Source organism: Pleurodeles waltl, chromosome 4_1 (assembly GCF_031143425.1).
Source record: "Pleurodeles waltl isolate 20211129_DDA chromosome 4_1, aPleWal1.hap1.20221129, whole genome shotgun sequence".
NCBI classification, from domain to species: domain Eukaryota; kingdom Metazoa; phylum Chordata; class Amphibia; order Caudata; family Salamandridae; genus Pleurodeles; species Pleurodeles waltl.
The window spans coordinates 720,051,108-720,065,304 of record NC_090442.1 but is presented as its reverse complement, the minus strand read 5'-3'; positions in this window follow the sequence as shown (position 1 = coordinate 720,065,304).

The following is a 14,197-nucleotide window of genomic DNA, read 5'->3' as shown; positions in this document are numbered from 1 at the left end:
GGAAGCTAGGAGGACTGCTGTGTGACAGGCGGAGGACACACCCAGGGAATTGACCCTCCAGGAGGCACTCACCAAGATCCTGGGAGCATACCACTGTTCCCAGGAGACGATGGGCCAGTTATTGGACAAGATGCAGGAGAACCAGCGGCTGCAGGAGGGACAGTACCTGGGGATCAGGGAGGACCTGAAGGATATCAACACCACCCTGGTCTCCATTGCAGGGGTGCTGGCAGACATGGCCAACACCATGAGGGAGGCAGTGGCACACCACTGGGACCTTACCACTAGCCAAACCGATAATTAGCCTTCCACTTCCACTGCCGCTAGTGGGCACGAGGCCCCGCCACAGGACCAACAGGCCACCAGCACCCCTCCCCCTGCAGAAGGAGAACCACCCTGTAAAAGTTCCCTGTGATCCAGGCAGAAGCCAAGACCCCCGCCAGGAAATGAGACTCTCCTGATTGTCACCCTTGTGTCCACTCTGTCACCCTGTCCACCTTGAACTGCCATTGCTCCACTTCCTATGCCCCCTTGGACAATGCACCTGTGCGACAAATAGACTGGAACAATACCCTGGACTTTCCTCCATCATCACCCCATCCCATTGCACATCCCCCTATACTTCTTAGCATGTAAATAAACACCCTTAGAAAAAATACAAGTATGGAGTCTGTCAAAAGATTTAAGTATGTATTTGGCTAACAAGGTTCAAAAATTGCAATTAAACTGTACAGTACTGTATACATGGGAATGACCTGTAGCTGGATGCAGTCAACACATCAGGAGTGAGAGTGGGGCACAAATATCTGCAAATAGAGATGCCAAAGGATACAGTGAGTGGGCATAGAAGTGGGAAAATCAGCCTGCCAGTGACAATTTCAATCACAAAACTGGCAATTAACTCTTAAGTTACACTGTATTACCTGTGTGTCATTGGAAGTATTGACATACGATTGCACTTCTGTTGTCCTCATACTCATCCTCTGCCTCCTCTTCTTCACTGTCCACAGGGTCCACTGCTGCCACACGGCCATCTCCAGCCTCATCGTCCTGCAGAAAAGGTACCTGGCAACGTAATGCAAGGTTGTGCAACATAAAGCATGCAACGATGATCTGGCAGACCTTCTTGGGTGAGTAGCACTGGGATCAAGCCTGTTAGATGGAGGCAATGAAATCTGGCCTTCAGGAGGCTGAAGGTCCTATCTATAATTCTTCTTGTTCACCCATGTGCCTCATTGTAACGTTCCTCTGCCCTTGTCCTGGGATTCCTTACAGGGGTCAGTAGCCATGAGAGATTGGGGTAACCAGAGTCACATGCAAATATCGAAGGACAACTACTAACCCTTATGGCCCACACCAAACACCCATACACCAACATCCACTGGGTGAGAACCAGGGCTCACCTATTAGCCACATCCCGTGCCTCTGGAGCTGACCCATCACATATGGGATGCTGCTATTCCTCAGGATAAAAGCATCATGCACAGACCCAGGATACTTTGCATTGACGTGGGAGATGCACTGGTCTGCCAGGCTCGCCATGTGCACATTCATTGAGTGAAAGCTCTTTCGATTTCTGAACACCTGTTCATTTCTCCGTGGTGGGATGAATGCAATATGTGTACCATCAATTGCCCCGATGATGTTGGGGATATGTCCCATTGCATAGAAATCAGCTTTCACTGTTGCCAAATCCTCCACCTGGGGGAAAACGATGGAGCTGCGCATGTGTTTAATAAGGGCAGACAACACTGGTCAGCACTATTGAGAACACTGACTGTAACATTCCTGCTGCTAAGCCCACTGTCACTTGGAAGGAGCCAGGTGCCAGGAAATGGAGCACAGACAGGACTTGCACAAGAGAGGGGATCCCAGTGGGGTGACGGATAGCAGCTATCAGGTCAGGCTCCAATTGGGAACACAGCTCTGTGATTGTGGTCCTGTCAAGTCTATAGGTGAGGATGATGTTCCTGTCCTCCATTGTTGCCAAGTCCACCAGGAGTCTGTACACAGGGGGTTTCGCCATCTCCTATTCATCCGCATCAGTTGCAATCTATGAGGCAAAACGGTGAGCAGATGGTCAGCAACTCATAATTCCAACCACTACACTTCATTGCATGTTGTGAATGATAGTGCATATTGTTGGAGGGGTCAAAAATGGTGCTTATGTGTACTGTGACGCAGTTAGGAGCCATGGCCTGCCCCCCTTCAGATGGCGTCCGCCTGTCCTGTATGGAGGGACATGTGGAAATGACAGGACATGTGGAAATAATGTATTTCCGCCGACATTGTGCGCTGTTGCGGGAGGTGGTCGAGAACCGCTGTGCAACTCCTCATTGGTTATTATTGGACCCTATGGGGTACAGTGGGCAATGGTGATGTACGCCAGTGGTGACGGTACACACCGCCGCGGATGTGAGTGCCATTTTCTATCTGTTCACTCACATGCTACCTGACCTTCAACAGGGGAGGACCTACACTCCATGTGCTGCTGTGACCTGTGTCTGGAACCGTCCATGGCTCATGTCACTGGGGAAAGGGCCCCTGCCTTCACCTCTGTGGAGTTTGAGAGACTGGTGGATGGGGTCCTACCCCAGTACCGAATGCTGCATGGGCCTCCAGACCAACAGGTGAGTACACTGTTAGCACGATGCATGGGGCATGAATGCATGGAGTGCTTTGTGTGAAGGCCTTTTTCTTTAGTAGGGCGTTGACTTCGGCGTGTTTCCAGCATTCGGGGAAGGAAGCAGAAGAAAGCATTGTCAAGGAGTTCTCCAACCCCAACGCCATCGCCATCGCCAACGCCGTCATGCCCTCACAGGATTTGTGCGAATCCCTCGCCACCTTCTTCCATCGCAAGATCAGCGACCTCCACGACAGCTTCGGACACCAGATCCAACCAAGCATCACCGAACCCGCACCCCCGGCCATCACCCTCAATGACTGGACCCACATCAACACTGAAGAAACCAAATCCATCATGAACTCTATCCACTCCGGCGCCCCTTCGGACCCCTGCCCTCACTTCATCTTTAATAAAGCCGACGACATCATCGCCCCGCACCTCCAGACCGTCATCAACTCTTCTTTTTCTTCTGCTACCTTCCCCGAATGCTGGAAACACGCCGAATCAACGCCCTACTAAAGAAACCTATGGCTGACCCGAGCGACCTTAAAAACTTCCGCCCCATCTCTCTCCTGCCCTTCCCAGCCAAGGTAATAGAGAAGACCGTCAACAAACAGCTGACCACCTTCCTGGAAAACAACAACCTGCTCGACCCTTCACAAACCGGATTCCTAACCAACCACAGCACAGAAACCGCCCTCATCTCAGTCACAGACGACATCAGAACCCTGATGGACAACGGTGAAACAGTCGCCCTCATCCTCCTCGACCTCTCGGCTGCCTTCGACACCGTCTGTCACCGCACCCTAATCACCCGCCTCCGCTCCACCGGGATCCAAGGCCAGGCCCTGGACTGGATCGCCTCCTTCCTCTCAAACCGTTCCCAAAGAGTTTACCTCCCACCGTTTCGCTCAGACCCCACCGAGATCATCTGCGGCGTACCTCAAGGCTCATCGCTCAGCCCAACACTCTTCAATGTCTACATGAGCCCCCTCGCCGACATCGTACGCAAGCACGACATCATCATCACCTCCTACGCCGACGACACCCAACTTATACTCTCCCTCACCAAGGACCCCGCCAGCGCCAAAACCAACCTACAAGAGGGTATGAAGGACGTTGCAGATTGGATGAGGCTCAGCCGCCTAAAGCTGAACTCTGACAAAACGGAAGTCCTCATCCTCGGCAACACCCCATCCGCTTGGGACGACTCCTGGTGGCCCACGGCCATCGGCACCACACTGAACCCCGCAGACCACGCCCGCAACCTAGGCTTCATCTTGGACCCTCTTCTCACCATGACCAAGCAAGTCAACGCCGTGTCCTCCGCCTGCTTCCTCACCCTCCGCATGCTCCGCAACATCTTCCGCTGGATCCCCGCCGACACTAGAAAAACCGTGACCCACGCCCTCGTCACGAGCCGCCTGGACTACGGCAACACCCTCTACGCTGGGACCACAGCCAAACTCCAAAAACGCCTGCAACGCATTCAAAACGCCTCGGCCCACCTCATCCTCGACGTACCCTGCAACAGCCACATCTCCGCACACCTGAGACACCTGCATTGGCTCAGGTGTCTGCATTGGCTCCCAGTCAGCAAAAGAATCACCTTTCGACTTCTCACCCACGCACACAAAGTCCTCCACAACAAGGGACCGGAATACCTCAACCGACGCCTCAGCTTCTACGTCCCCACCCGCCTCCTCCGTTCCTCTGGCCTCGCGCTCGCTGCCGTCCCTCGCATCCGCCACTCCACGGCGGGTGGGAGGTCTTTCTCCTTCCTGGCAGCCAAGACCTGGAACTCCCTCCCCACCAACCTCAGGACCACCCAGGACCACTCCGCATTCCGGAGACTCCTAAAAACCTGGCTTTTCGAGCAGAAGTATCCCCCCCCTTTTTCCCCTAGCGCCTTGAGACCCGCACGGGGGAGTAACGCGCTTTATAAATGTTAATGATTTGATTTGATTTGAAGGCCTCATGTGGGGGGGTTGGTGGATAGGCCCTGGGCAGCGTGCAGCATGTATGCTGGGCCATGTCTGTGCGTAAGGGGATAGGAAGGGCCATGGTGGGCCATGAATGTAACATACAGGACTGTCTGACTGATACCTTTGCCTATGTGTATTTCTCTGCATGTCATCGCCCATAAAAAAAAAAGGGTATGTAGCGTGCCATCGCCAAGGACGTGCATACCCTGGGGGTCTATGGCAGGCGGAGCACCCACTGTCGTAAACGGTGGAAGGACCTGAGACGCTGGGCATGGAAGACGGTGGCGGGCTAGCTGGGGATGGCCTCCCAACGAGGAAGGGGTGCCTGTCGAACCCTGACCCCCCCTGATGTCCTGGATACTGGCGGTGGCCTATCTAGAGCTGGATGGGGGCATCACAGCAGACACAAGGGGGTGAGTACAGTGCCCCAATACACTACATAGGCGTGGTGGACTGGGTTCCTGGTGGGGGCCCCTATGTCAGGCCTGACACTGCAGGGTAGGTCCAATGTTTGGCAGGGTCTGCTGTAAACTTCCTCCAAACAGGCAAATAGGCATCCACTACTGGGCAGGGGTCTGTGGGTCTTAGGTATGCCACAACTGGTGATAGGTGTCCCTGTCCATGGGCTCGTGATTAGCATTGTGATTGGAAGTGCATTGCCTAGTGTGTAGGACTGTTCCCTTTGTGTGTGTGTTGTGTACGCCAACGGTGGTGTTGTTGCCGCCACTGACCAAGTGTATCCTTTGTCTCTTCCCCTTTTTTGTTTCATCATCCTGTCCTTTTGTGCATTAGCATCATCTGGTGGAGGAGCAGAGGCACCAATGACGGAGGGAGCTGCATCCCACAGGACCCAGGATGCCGAATCCACTGACGGTGAGGGCACCAGTGGGACAGAGAGTGAGGGAAGCACCACAGAGGAGACTGGAGGGGACAGTTCTGACAGTGATGCCTCCTCCGATGGAAGCTCCCTAGTGGTTGCGGACACCTCTGGGACCACCCCAACTACAGGTACAGCTGCCACCCCCTGTACCAGCACCGCCCTCCCATCAGCCCCCTCAGCAAGTTTCCCGTGCCCGCTCACCCAGGCGGGTGGGCATCTCCTTCACCCAAGGCACCTCAGGCCCTGCCCCAGTTAGTCCTGCTGCCCTGAGTGAGGAGGCTATTGACCTCCTGCGATCCATCTCTGTTGGGCAGTGAACCATTGTGAATGCCATCCAGAGGCTGGCAGCCCAAATGCAACAGACAAATGTATTCCTGGAGGGCATTCACACTGACATTGTGGCCCAACAGAGATCAATCCTCTCTGATGGCAGCCATTGTCCCTATTTCTAGCCTCCCCCTTCAACTTCCTCTACCCAATTCCATTCCCCTCAACCCCAACCTATCCCAAGCACACAGGCAGACCAGCATGCACACAAGACAACACACAAGAGTGGCTCAGGCAAACACAGGCACCACACATCATCCCACAGGCACTCACACAAAACACCATACAGAATCAGACATAATAACATCCACTGCCTCCACTGTGGCCTCATCCTCCTCCTCGTCCACCTCCCTCCCAGTTGCGTCTCCACTCACTCCTGCATGGACTACATCCACATCCACCATCACCAGCACGCCTATCACTACATACCACCACTTCCATGCACACATCCCCTGTGTCCTCTCACACTTTGTCTATGCCCCCTCCTCCAAAGTACACAAACGCAAGCACTCCACCTCACAACAGCATCCAGACCATGCACCTGCACCCAAACACAGCAGACTGACACCTCCTACAACCACTCCCTCTTCCTCCACCCCAAACCTTCACCCTGTTCCCACCCCAGTGTCCCTAAGAAGCTTTTCCTCTCCACCTTTTCCCTACCCCCCCAATCCTACACATCGTGCCAGGGTGGTCAGAACCCAGTCGAGCACCTCAGCCACCCTGTCCATGGCCACTGTAGTGTTGTCAGCTACTCCAGGTGGGAGAGGATACCGGGCATCAGGCAGCCACACTGAAAGGGTGCCTGCACTAGCTGCCACAAGGAAGGGCAAGAGGGCACCACCAGCTGCCTCGAGGAAGGGCAAGGAGGCACTACCATCTGCCTCGAGGAAGGGCAAGGAGGCACCACCAGCTGCCCAGAGGAAGGGAAAGGAAGCACCACCAGCTGCCTTGAGGAAGGGCAAGGAGGCACCACCAGCTGCCCCGAGGAAGGGCAAGGAGACACCACCACTGCCCCGAGGAAGGGCAAGGAGGCACCACCAGATGCCTTGAGGAAGGGCAAGGGTCCTGCACCTGCAGGCAGGAAGGACAGGAGGCCTGGTGCTGGGACTCATTCAGAGCCCCCGCCACCAACCATGTTGGTTCAGCTGTCTGAGGCTGCAAGGGAAGGGCTGGAGCCTCCAACCACCACTGCCAGCACAGCCACCAGCCCCAGTAAGCAGCCATCCGAGGCTGCAGGGGAAGGGCTGGAGCCTCCCCCCACCACTGCCAGCACCGCCACCAGCACCACTGCCAGCAGCAGCAGCCCCAGTGGGCAGCCATCCGAGGCTGCAGGGGAAAGGCTGGAGCCTCCCCTCAACAACTGCCAGCACTGCCACCAGCCCCAGTGGGCAGCCATCTGAGGCTGCAGGGAATGGGCTGGAGCCTCCCCCCACCACTGCCAGCTCAGCCAGCAGCACCACCACTGCCACCACTGAGCAGCCGTCATCACTGGCGGACAATGTATAGTCCTGCGTCCATGGGCTGTTGTGCGCCCTGGCCCCAGTAAATCCTGTGTGTGTGACACCCAGGTGAGAGACGGTGACCTTGCACTCCCCAAGATCTGCATCACTGGGCACAATGCCCCCTCCAGAACCAGCTGAGAAGCCATCCACTCACCCCGTCCTTCCCAGGATGAAGAACACTGGGCACAATGCCCCCTCCAGAACAAGTGGAGATGCCATCCACTCACCCCATCCTCCACAGCATGAAGATCACTGGGCACAATACCCCCTCCAGAACCAGTGGAAGAAGCCATCCACTCACCCCATCCTTCCCAGGAGGAAGAACACTGGGAACAATGCCCCCTCCAGAACCAGTGGAGGTAGTCACCCACTTGAGATACTATGGCTTTGCACTCCCCAGGACCAAGCATTGGGCAGACCACCCACTTGAGAGACTGTGGTCTTGCACTCCCCAGGACCAAGCACTGGGAAAACCACCCACTTGAGAGACTATGGCTTTGGACTCACCAGGACAGGGCACAGAGCATGTAGCCGCCTCCAGGACCAGTGGCATTGTACCATCTTCCGGCTGAGGTGTCCCCCCATTCCCCGACCACCCGGGGTGCCTGTCTGTTTTTGACCTGATGCCCCGGCAGTGTTCTCTCTGTGTTGTTGCAGGAGTGAGGTGGGGCCTTGGCCTATGTGTTGTGGCCCTGTGGCCCACGGACATTGAGGACTGGACAGTGTCCTTACATTTGTACATGTATATACATATGGTTTTTGCTGCTCTTATTCATTTAATTTGTACATATTACACTCACTTTCTTCAAATAATTTTGTCCTTGTATTATTCCTGAGGGGTATGGGGTGAGTATGTAGTGTTACTGCATCTGCTTGTGTGTATGGGGGTGGGGTGTTGCACGTGTGTGTCACTCTCTTTTTCCTCCCTCCCTCCCCTGTGTGCTAGGCGGAAGTACTCACCATTGTCGTCTTCGCTGGCGTTGGTGTTCATAGTGAAGCAGAAGATAGACGAGCATGGGAACACCTGGAACTCGGGCTCCATGGCGGCGTGGTTCTTCCTTGAGTCTCCTGAGTTGAGTCATTTCCCTTCTGTGCAGTGTTTCCGCCAGGCTTTTGATGTCGTTGGTACCGGTCCGGAAAAGTTGGCAGATAGGCCTGTCATAATTCACTGGGCGGAACATTGTCTTCCGCCTGGCTGTTGGCGGTTACCGCCATGGTGCTTGTTGGTTTCGCCCTGGCGGTCGGTGTGTTAAAGTGGCTGTCTGTCTGAGCGGTTTTCACCGTGGTCATGATTCCAATTTTTTACTGCCGGCCTCTTGGCGGTATTACCGCCGCTTTATCACCGACCGCCAGGGTTGTAATGAGGGCCTATGTCTTTTTTGTGTAGATAGAATGAAAGTTATTCTAATGGTTATGTGTCTTGGGACTCGATTAATAACATTAGTCACATATTGCGAGATCTGAGGATCTATACCCCTCAAAGAGGTGATCTCGTCATTCTTCACGAATGTTAGTTTTCCTGCATTGTGCCATCTGTATCTATGCAAGCCATTGTCCTTTTCTTTTTGGGCTTGGCAATACAGTCTCAGGCAAAATGACCAGGCTTGCCACAATAAAGGCAAAGATTACCCACACATTGTATGTCCTTCTCTTCTGATGACAAGGACCCCTTGATATCTCCAATTTGCATAGGTTCTGATTCAGATGCCTTATCATCCTTGTCTTTTCTTTCTGTTTTCGGGACTAATACTCTTGTCACATTTTGTGGCTCTCACTTCTACGTTCACTTAGTCTATGATCCAGTTTAACAACCAGATCAATTAATTCTGTGCAGTTCTCATGTAATTCTACAATGTGTGCCAGTGAGGCTTTTAAATCTTCCGTAAGACCTCTATAAAACCAGGATGTATGTTTTTCCTCAGGCATAAGGCGGTCAAACGGAGTAATGTAGGTTAAAAGATCTATAGGGTCCTGTTGCAAATTTAAAAGCTCATTGTCACTGGAATGAATGAAAGCATGCTGCATAAAAAGGCTATTCATTGCTGCCTTAAAGGCTGTGAAATTGTACAGGATAGGGCCATAAAATTCAATGAACACAATGACCCAATTAGCCACCACACCACCCAGATAAGAAATAAGGAAGGCGACTTTGGCTGCATCAGAGTAAAAAATCTGTGGCTTACAAATGAAATATAATTGGCACTGACTCGTGAATACTGTGAATTGTGCTCCATCTCCATTAAATACTTCTGGGTTAGCCAGAGGAACCGGACTAGGAGTCATGGCTGTAGAATGTAAGTTTTGGTCTGGGTGAGATGAGTGAGGGGTCCGACAAAGGGTTTGTAAATATTATTAAATATAGGTGAGCTTAAAATGGGTGATTCCCTTTCTGTGAAGTATCCCTCCACTGTATGAATTCAGTTTGGCTTATGATGAACTCCTCCCTTATACTTGCATTCTATTCTTTTAGGTGTTGCACTTCTATTTGAAGTGTGTGCAATATATCAGTTATCTGGGTAGTCTCAAAAGGGCTATCTGCTAAGGCTTGAAGTAAGGTGTCCATAGTCACATTGTCGCCCTAAAGGAACATTTTTTTCTGTGGCTCAGCCTTCTGTTGTGAGCCACTCACCTGAACTCCAGGTGGTTCCGATGGGGCAACAATAGTCCCTGAATCCCAATGAGAACTAACCGGGCAGCAATGAAGGACACACCACAACCCTAGGAGTTTCCAAGAGGATGGGGGCTGGGGTGACAGAGAAAGAGAGAAGTACCAGGACTTCTGCATATTCAGATTTCTCTATTCCAGGCACTGCTGGGCTCAAAGATATCTGGATTCTTGTTCTGGATTCAGGATACTGGCAATCAGGATTATTCAGATACAACGGTGTGGACTCAGATTTCCCTGTGATGAAACCACACTTTAAAACTGGAAAAACTAAACTCATCTTTGGCATTAACTAATATGAAATCAACATATTAATAATTCTCTTGAGAAACATTCTCCAGTGTGATTCAAGAATCATCCAGGAATTATCATGAACTGGAAATATCAAGTACAAGGATTTCGCTGAGAGTAAATAACTGGGTTAATCACAAACAAAACTAATTCAAATCATTTAGTAGTTCAAGATGCTCAAGATTTCAAGGCTCAGATGCAAATATGCAATGGCAATCAGATTATAGTTGTCAATTGTCCCAAAAGTCTTTAGAACACCAACATCAGATTCTGATTGAGAAAATATGGATTGAAAATCAACTATGAGCACAAGATCCAGGAAGGTGCAGCTATTACAAGAAATATGACTTTTCTCTAATGTCTTTTCAGTCACAAGATCCGGATATTATTGCTGGCTTTAGAGAAGTTTGATTAATCAGTGCTGAGCAGGATCCCAAATTAAACAGAAAAACTGGTGTCTACAGGCATTGTAGTAACTGTGGAGAAGATCGGGAATACTAGGTCAGAACTGAGGAAGCGCCTTGCTGTGAGGAGAAGCCTATCGCTGTGAAGGTATGGATGCCGCTGCGATGAGAGGACTGCCGCTGTGAAGGGAAGGCTGCTGAAGACTGGAGGCAGGTAGGGGTCACTTCCACGTTAAACGAGGCTAAGCAGGATTTCATCTGAAATGGCGGCTTTTACAACTGAGCCAAACCAGGTGAAAGGAAACACATGGGGGAAAAAAGAGGAACTTGTTAGTCATTTTTGTAACTGCACATGTTTCTCAGCTGTCTTTTTCCCATTAGGAGGATCAATTAAAGAACCAGCAGTTGTTGACAGTTGACATGTGCTTCCTGGATTACCTGGGTGAGACCCAGATGTTTGTAGACAGTTGACATGTGCTTCCTGGATGATTTGGGTGAGGCCCAGGTATTCCGATGTTATCCTGACAACAAGCATTGGTCTAGATTTGTCTAGAACATTGCCATTATGTTAATAACTGAGTTGCAAAGTTACACAAGGTTTCATGGCATAACATGATTCGAACTGGTACTGTGATGAAAAGAATATTAAAACATTTCTGATATCACTCACAAGGGGGGAGATAAGGCATGAATAAGGCATGACTAGCCCTGCTCACAGATGGGACCATGACAGCAGCCAATGAGAGCACTCACTCCCTCAGTGGTATGAGTCCTGGGGGAGCAAATTGACCCAACGGAATGAAAGCTCCCTGGGCCAGTCAGAATACTTCATTTTTAAAAATTGTGTTTGAAGCCTTAAACCCAACCATCCAGATATACAAATATTTTTAAACCTTAATAGTTCAAAACATACTCAATGGATTTAAACAAAACCAAAAAAGCACACTTTCTAAACCAAGATTTAGCTTCCTGCAAAATTTGATGTAATCCCGTTCAGCAGTTTTTGTGGTAGTAGTGTCTAAATAAAGTCTCTACAAAATGTTTGGGGATTTTGCATTTTGGGAACCCCCCCTTTTTCCCTCAGCCCCTGCTTGACAGGTCATCCTGACACTACCCATGCACAAAGTAGACAAAAAAGAGCACCTTTAAAAAAAAAATGTAGTGAAGATTCGTCAAAGTGTGCCAAAGTTATTTGCATTTCAAAAAAGGCATTTGCTATGGAAACACTTACCTAACTACCCCCGTGACTACCACTCAGTAACATAATATAAACATATTGTTGCAGCCAACCCACTATAATAACACAACCCTATCCCTATGCACTCATGATTTGCTTCTTTGCTTGGTGGAGATGTGATCATTTTCCTGTGCATCAAGAAGGTGTTGCAAAAATCTGTTGGCAACACGTCCAGGGGGTACTTTTAGAAACCTGTCCATCTTCTGTGCAAAATGGGGGGAAGGGGTTGCATATGACTAATGTTTCTGGGGCAGGGCCAAAAGTGTGGGGCTTCTAGGACATTTACATACTTGTTGTTTTTAAAAGGCGCAAGACAACCTCTGGTCTCCGCATCAGATGGCAAGAATTAACCCACTCTTCACAGACACTACATGATACATTGCACTAAAAAAAGGAAGGATGCAAACACTATCCTTAAGGTTTAGAGATAACTTTCCACAGTGGAAATGTCAAAAAAATAAACTTGCTTTGCCTTGGCCATGCACACGAAGTTAGGATGATTAGTACATTACTGAAGAAGATCTTCAGTTTGGGTACTGCTTTGTGTCAGAATGAATCCTGCACTACATATTTATCTGTCATAAATATGCAGGGATAGATTCATTATTTTCATTTGTAATTGTTGGGGACCACAGGGGGAGCCTCAAGGCAACCGTGGGCCTAGCCAGCTCCATGCCTCCTGCAGGAGCAAGCATTGCTCCTGCATGCAGGGAGCTGCTAAAAATTAAGCCCCGGGGCTTTAATGAAATTAAAAGCGGGGGGTGTCCAGCTGCTCCGCTGCCCTGGGAGCCACCACCTCCCAGGGGCTCTAATTAAAACAAATGCAGGGGGCTGCTCATCCCCCCACAGCACAGGGGACCGCCACCTCTCTGGGGCACATATTGAAAACAAATGCTGGAGGGAGCACTTGGCCACCCCCTCGCAGGCCCGGTGATCATCACCTCCTTGGGGGCACACATCAATTTCAATGTAGGGGGACTGCACGACCCCCGCAGCCCCGGGGACCACCAATTCCCTGGGGCAAGTTTGAAGAAAGAGGGTCCATTTCAGACCCACATAAACCTGGGGGTCCACCACCTCCCTGGGGCTGCATGCAAAGTTGGAGGGCAGCCGCGCTGCCCCCTTGAGGAGCCACAGATGGCCCTGGGGACTGCCACCCCCAGGGAAGGCTCCTGCTATCTCCTGGGGAGCCCACCTCTGGGGCATAGCTGCTTGCTTTTGATTGGTGGGATACCATCATGGGATGGAAGGGAGGGAGTGTGCAATACGAAGTTAACCGTGGCATACTGGTTAAGGTCACAGACCCTCACACTGAAAGTTGAGGGTTCTAGTCCGCAGCATTTCCCTACTTTAATTTCTTGTAAAATGTTAAAGTCTAAGGTTCATACTGAAAGGTGATCTAACTATTTTTAACTGATGAATACATTTTCTTTTCAGTTTGTCCAGAAATATCTAATTCTAAGTATATCATCCATCAAAGCCTAAAAATCTCCCTCTCCCTCTCACTCTCTTTCTCTCTTTCTCCATTTCTCTGTTTTAATCACTTTCACCCACTCAGACCCTTATACACCCACTCACAGACCCACTCACTCTCATGCACCAACTCACAGACCCACTCAGACTCTTGTGCACCCATCCACAGCCCCCTTAGACCATCATTCAACCACCCACAGACCCACTCAGACACTCACCCGCTCACACTCATGCACCCACTCACACTCATGCACCCACTCAAAGACCCACTTACACTCATGCACCCACTCACAGACCCACTCAGACCCTCGTGCACCCACTCACAGTCCCACTCAGACCCTTACGCAACCACTCACAGACCCACTCATACACTCACCCACTCACAGACCCAATGAGGCCCTTGTATACCCACTCGTAGACCAACTGAAACCCTCACACACCCACTCACAGACCAAACAGAAACTGATGCACCCACTAAGACACTGATGCACCCATTCTCACACCCAGACAGACACTCTCACACCCACTCTCACCCTCAGATACACCCTCTCACACCTATTCTCAAACCCAGAGAGACAGGTTGTGGCCAACTACCAACACACACGGACGAAAGGCTGTGTGCAGCGTGGGTTTGGGTGGGTTGGGGGGGTTTGCCGTGCATGGGCCGAGGTTGTACGCGGTGGAAGTTAGATTAAGGTATGGTAATGAAAATTACTTTACATTAAAAAAAATATAGAATTTCACAGAAAAAAACAAAGATTACAGGGACGTTATCATTAGTAAATGGAATTGAAAAAAACATAG